Genomic DNA, 6251 nt, shown 5'->3' with positions numbered 1-6251 from the left:
AATATAAACCTCTACAGTGTCCCAGAATCTCAGAAAAGCTTGTTGCATGTAGGTTACATATAGAAACCGAGAATTGGTAACTAATAATATAGATAATTATGACTCCTTGGATATATTGTGTATACTGCAGGTTTTCCACCATATATGTGGTCAGGATTTGAGTCCATTTTTCTTAAATATTGCAAACAAGATGATCCCAATAAACTGGAAGTCTTGGGAACATTTAAAAATTTAATTTATAGGTTGCATATGTTTCTGTCTGAGAAGAGAACAGTAATTAGAAATTGTCTTAAAATATATAGCCAAACCTCCCTCAAGATAGGCCAAGAGAATATGGTTCATTCTGAAATGAGGGCAAGTAAACTTCAGGGTCATAAAACAAACAGACAAACAAATGCTTAAGTTTTTGTAAAGAAGAACTTAGAAATGTTTTTATTGTATTGGCAAGTGGTTGCTGTCATATAGCCTTTGCAGCCTGGTAGCACAATTCCAGATATTACCTGTGTCAGCAAAATGCTGCCATTCAGACAGATGACAGTTTATTAGATTTTCAAAATTGCACTTTTCATGATAAAAATCACCTCAGGACTCAAGTACAAAAGACATGACATGTGTTTATATGAGTTTGATTCAGAAATTAGAAGATGTAAAATATTAATGCTATTTACAACATTCAATACCTGCTGAGTATAAATGTACACAAAGTCAGCATAAGATTCCTTCTGTCTGTGAGAGGATTGAAGTCATACAAGAAGCGTTCAATCTATCAAAATTAGGAAACATTTCGGTGTTTGGTCCTCAGGTTGGTTAAATACTAAGGATAGGGCTAAGAGAGATGGCAGGAGAAGTAGTATGTGGAAAGCACACTGGGTTTAGAACCAAAAGTTCTTTCTTCCAACCCTGTCTGGGTCTTGTGTGCATTGGGTGAGTTATTTAACATTTTAAGGCTTCAATTTTCTCTTCAGTAAAATGGGGACAGCCTCCCAGGATGAGTAGTGAATGTTCAAGGGGTATGCAAATTATATTACCATAATAATTTGAATTATTATTTTCTACTGATTCTAAGTTAGGTACCATCCAAGTGTTTACTTCATAGGGAAGAGGCAGTCAAAGCACAGTATGGGATGTGATAACAGGTTTGTAGCAAAAAAAAAAAAAAAAAAAAAAAAGAGGGTGTATTTATCATACGTAATCTAGGACCGCTGAAGATTCTCCATTCAAATCTATTCTCACTTTACCCAAACTCTTTCAGTCACAGGAGGTACCTGTCTGTGGGAAATCACTTAATCAGATTAAAATCTTTGTCCAACATGAAAAAAGTATAAAATGAAATGACAAGAAAGCTAAAGTTTGGGCAAGGATCTCTACTATTACTTTTGTGTATTAATGTTTTGCATAGAATAGTACTTTAGAGTTAGGCAGGGTAGATGTAATCTCAATTATACCAAAGAAAGAGCTTTCTTACAGAAACTTTGCTGGCAAGACTTTTTTTTTTTTTTTTTTTTTTTTGCGATATGCGGGCCTCTCACTGCTGTGGCCTCTCCCGTTGCAGAGCACAGGCTCTGGACGTGCAGGCTCAGCGGCCATGGCTCACGGGCCCAGCCGCTCCGCGGCATGTGGGATCTTCCCGGACCGGGGCACGAACCCGTGTCCCCTGCATCGGCAGGCGGACTCCCAACCACTGCGCCACCAGGGAAGCCCAAGACTTTTTTTTTTTTTTTTTTTTTTTTTTTTTGCTGTACGCGGGCCTCTCACTGCTGTGGCCTCTCCCGTTGCGGAGCACAGGCTCCGGACACACAGGCTCCGCGGCCATGGCTCGCGGGCCCAGCCGCTCCGCGGCATGTGGGATCTTCCGGGATCGGGGCACGAACCCGTGTCCCCTGCATCGGCAGGCGGACTCTCAACCACTGCGCCACCAGGGAAGCCCCCAAGACTTTTTTTTAATTGAAGTATAGTTGATGTATAATATTGTGTCAGTTTCAGGTATATAGCAAAGTGATTCAGATATATATACACATATATATTAGATTATTTTCCATTATAGGTTACTATAAGATATTGACTGTTGTTCCCTGTGTTATATAGTAAATCCTTTTTGCTTATCTATTTTATGTATAGTAGTTTGTATCTGTTAATACCATACTCCTAATTTATCTCTCCCCCTTCCCTTTTCCCTTTGGTAACCATAAATTTGATTTCTGTGTCTGTGAGTCTGTTTCTGTTTTGTTTATAGGTTCATTTGTATTATTTTTTAGATTCCACATATAAGTGATATATTTGTCTTTGTCTGACTTACTTCACTTAGTATAATATTCTCTAGGGCCATCTGTGTTGCTGCAAGTGGCAATATTTCATTCTTTATTATGGCTGAGTAATATTCCATTGTGTGTATGTATATAATATATATATATATACCACATCTTAAACCAGTTATCTGTTGATGGGCATTTGGGTTGTTTCCATGTCTTGGATATTGTAAACAGTGCTGCTATGAACATTGGGGTGCATGTATCTTTTCGAATTGTAGTTTTTTCTGGGTATATGCCCAGGAGTGGGATTGCTGGGTCACATGGTAACTCTATTGTTAGTTTTTTAAGGACCCTACATACTGTTCTCCATAGTGGCTGCAACTATCTACATTCCCACCAACAGTGTAGGAGGGTTCCCTTTTTTCAGCACCCTCTCCAGCATTTATTATTTGTAAACTTTTTGATGATGGCCTTTCTGAACAGTGTGAGGTGATACCTCATTGCAGTTTTGATTTGCATTTCTCTAATAATTAGCGATGTTGAGCATCTTTTTATGTGCCTGTTGGCCATCTGTATGTCTTCATTGGAGAAATATCTATTTAGGTCTTCTCGCTGGCAAGATATTTCTAATGCACAACATGAAAGGACAGGATAAGTGACAGAGCTAGTTACCAGAAATTAGGCTTTCTTGTATTACATCATGACCCTCTCATTTGTTTCCTCCTCCATCTCTCCCTCTCTCTCTCTCTCTCTCTCTCTCCTTCTCGCTCACTCTTGCTCTCTCTCTCTCTCACTCTGTCACTCTCTCTCTCTCTCTCTTAATTTATACATCTATATACCTAAAGGTTAAGTGAAAGAAACTAGTTTGGCTAATTAAGGTAAAACGATACTAAGAAACGTTGCACACAAAACAGACAGAGGTTAAAAGGATGCTTTTCAGATTTCTCTCAGAACCTCCAAGAAAATCAGAGTCACACTGCAAAAACAAACAGCTCCCTTTGGAGGGGGACCTATTCACTCAGTGGCATCAAATCACACATTAATATAAAGAGAGTGAGGTAAGCTTCGTGTTTTGGCCAATTGTAGTTTCTGTTAATAAATTTTAGAAGGTGACTTTATCAGTTATTTTCATGGTTTAGTATATTTATAATTAATCTATAAATAACATTCTAGAAAAATTTCTTATTGAATTCTCTGCAAACATTCCTTCTTCTCCTTTTGATTCTGCTCTCTTCACTGCTGTCAGAACTCTATCTCTTCAACAACTTATCTAATTATTTATTTCCCATTACTTGCACATTTCTCTTAAATCCAGATGGCTGTCAGGAAAAAATACTAAAGCCTCTGGCTAGGCATTCAATGCCCCTCCTCATGTGGCCTGAAATGACCTCTATGACCTTATTTTCACACATGCATCTCAACTCCATAGACCCACTCATGTGACTCTATTCGGGAACATTTATGTCTCATCCTTCAATAAATATTCCATATCAAATATTCCATATCATTTCATGAGACTAAATGGCTGCAAATGCTGTTGCTTTGCCTAGAATATCATTCCTCCTTTTATGCCTGACAAATTCTGCTCAGGCTTCAGGATCAAGTGTAGCTTTATTTATTTATGAACTCTTTCCTGAATCCTGTGGGCAAGCAGTCTTTTCTTCCTGAGTTCCAGGAGATAGTTTTTCTCCTTATTATAACATGTGCTACATTGCATTGCAGTTTATCTGTTTCCATATTTGACTTCTCTGTAAACTGTAAGTTCATCTGGTACCAGGATTGTCTAACTCATTCTTAATTCCAAAGCACATGATATGGTGTTTGTGACCAGCAGATAATCGATAAATGTTTGTCAAATTAAATTAAAGCTCCAGAAGCTCTATTCTTTGAATTGCAAAAATTTCTTGGATTGATTCTTTAAAAAAAAAACTTTACTTTTTAAAATAAATATTTGAAGTCCTGATTTTATGTTCTAAGTAGGATGTAGTAGGTTAGAGTAAACCAATACTCCTACTGTAGCAATGTAAAGGTGGATAAGTTGCAAAATTGTAGTGTTAAAAGGTTTCAGAAATCTACGGAATCAACAAGGACTAGGTGGAATAAAATTATAGAGAGGGAGGCAGATGCTGCCACCCCAGAACCTCCTGCGCTGCCCAACCATGGTCAACCCTGCCGTGTTCTTTGACATCGCCGTCGATGGCGAGCACTTGGGCCACGTCTCCTTCGAGGTAAGGGACCTGGAAACCACAAAATGACTGCGCATCCAATCCATAAAGTTATGTTAACAGATTGGAGCTGTTTGCAGACAAAGTTTCAAAGACAGCAGAAAACTTTTGTGCTCTGAGCACTGGGGAGAAAGGCTTTGGTTATAAAGGTTCCTGCTTTCACAGAATAATTTTGGGATTTATGTGCCAGGGTGGTGACTTCACACGCCATAATGGCACTGGTGGCAAGTCCATCTATGAGGAGAAATTTGATGATGAGAATTTCCTCCTGAAGCATATGGGTCCTGGCATCTTGTCCATGGCAAATGCTGGCCCTAACACAAATGGTTCCCAGTTTTTCATCTGCACTGCCAAGACTGAGTGGTTGGATGGCTAGCATGAGGTCTTTGGCAAGGTGAAAGAGGGCATGAATATTGTGGAAGCCATGGAACGCTTTGGGTCCAGGAATGGCAAGACCAGCAAGAAGATCACCATTGCTGACTGTGGACAAATCTAATAATAAATTTGACTTGTGTTTTACCTTTAAAAAAAATAGAGAGAGGGAAACTGTATACAAATGATCTTTGGATCACCAGATATTTTTTTTCTTGCAGAGGAATTGCCAGTTCTTGTGTGAGCTGAGGGTCAGGGTTGGCCCCTGTGCAGAGCCTCTGCTGGGGAGAGAGAAGTAGGAAGGCCTTTTGCTATTGCGTGGATCTGGAGCTGCAAATTGGAATCTTGAGGAACCACAAACATTTGCAATCATCAGAGACAGAATTTAAGTTCATATGAAATATTTACCAAATCAACCATCTGATGGGCCATAAAGAATTGCCAGAAATTTCAAAAGATTTGAATAGCTTAGAGTATATTCTCTGATCACAATACAGTTAACTTAGAAGTCAATAAAAAGATAACAAGAAAAGCCCCACTGTCTGGAAATTAAAGAAAATATCTCATATATGAATAATTAAGAAATCAAATGAGAATTAGTTTGAACTAAATCGTAATGAAGATACAACATATTTAAACTTGAGGGTTGCAATTAAAGCATAGTGAAATCAGTGGTTACAGGGAGATGTATGCTTGTAAACATATATATTAGAAAAAGGTTAAAATTTAATAATTTAAAATTCCATCTCAAGGAGCTAGAAAAACAACATATCTTGTGGAAAAGAGAAGAAAATAAAAATAAAGATAAGAGCAGAAACAAATGGAATAGAAGGATAAAATCAACTAAGCTAAAAGCTTTTTAAAAACTTTTAATAAAATTAATAAAGCTCTAGCAGAACGTTTAACAAAAATAAAGGAAAACAAATTATCATTACCAGAAATTTGAAATCCATTAGTATTGGGTTGGCCAAAAAGTTCGTTCAGGGTTTTCCGTAAATAAAAATCTTCCCACAAAGAAAGTGCTTGAATAGCTGCAAATATTTAAAGAAGAAATTAACACCCAGTCACCCAGTTTATGCAGCCTCTCCCAGATAATAAAAACAGGGGAAAGAGTTTTTTTAAGTGATGTCAGCATAATCCAAAACCTGACAAAGACATTATGGAAAAGAAAAATTAGAGAACAATCTCCCATACAGATGTAAAAATTATTAACAAAACATTTAAATTAAATCCAGTGCTATTCAAAAAGGAAAATACAATACAACAAAGTGGAGTTTACTCCACCTATGAAAGGCTAATTTCACATTTCAAAATGAACATAATTCACAGTATTAACAGAGAAAAGGAGAAAAATATATGATTTTCTCAATAGATGCACAGTTAGCTTTTGATTCAGTATCCCTTC

At 37.4% G+C, this 6251-nt stretch overlaps 1 pseudogene; it reads left to right on the top strand.

The window, feature by feature from the left end:
• The first annotated feature begins 4534 nt into the window (after positions 1 to 4534).
• LOC132495879 (peptidyl-prolyl cis-trans isomerase A-like) lies at positions 4535 to 5006 on the top strand (annotated as a pseudogene).
• The last annotated feature ends 1245 nt before the right edge of the window (positions 5007 to 6251 follow it).

The sequence above is a fragment of the Mesoplodon densirostris genome, chromosome 9 (assembly GCF_025265405.1).
Source record: "Mesoplodon densirostris isolate mMesDen1 chromosome 9, mMesDen1 primary haplotype, whole genome shotgun sequence".
Taxonomy (NCBI): domain Eukaryota; kingdom Metazoa; phylum Chordata; class Mammalia; order Artiodactyla; family Ziphiidae; genus Mesoplodon; species Mesoplodon densirostris.
Note: the sequence above shows the minus strand (reverse complement) of the source record. Positions and strands in the feature narration are given on the sequence as shown.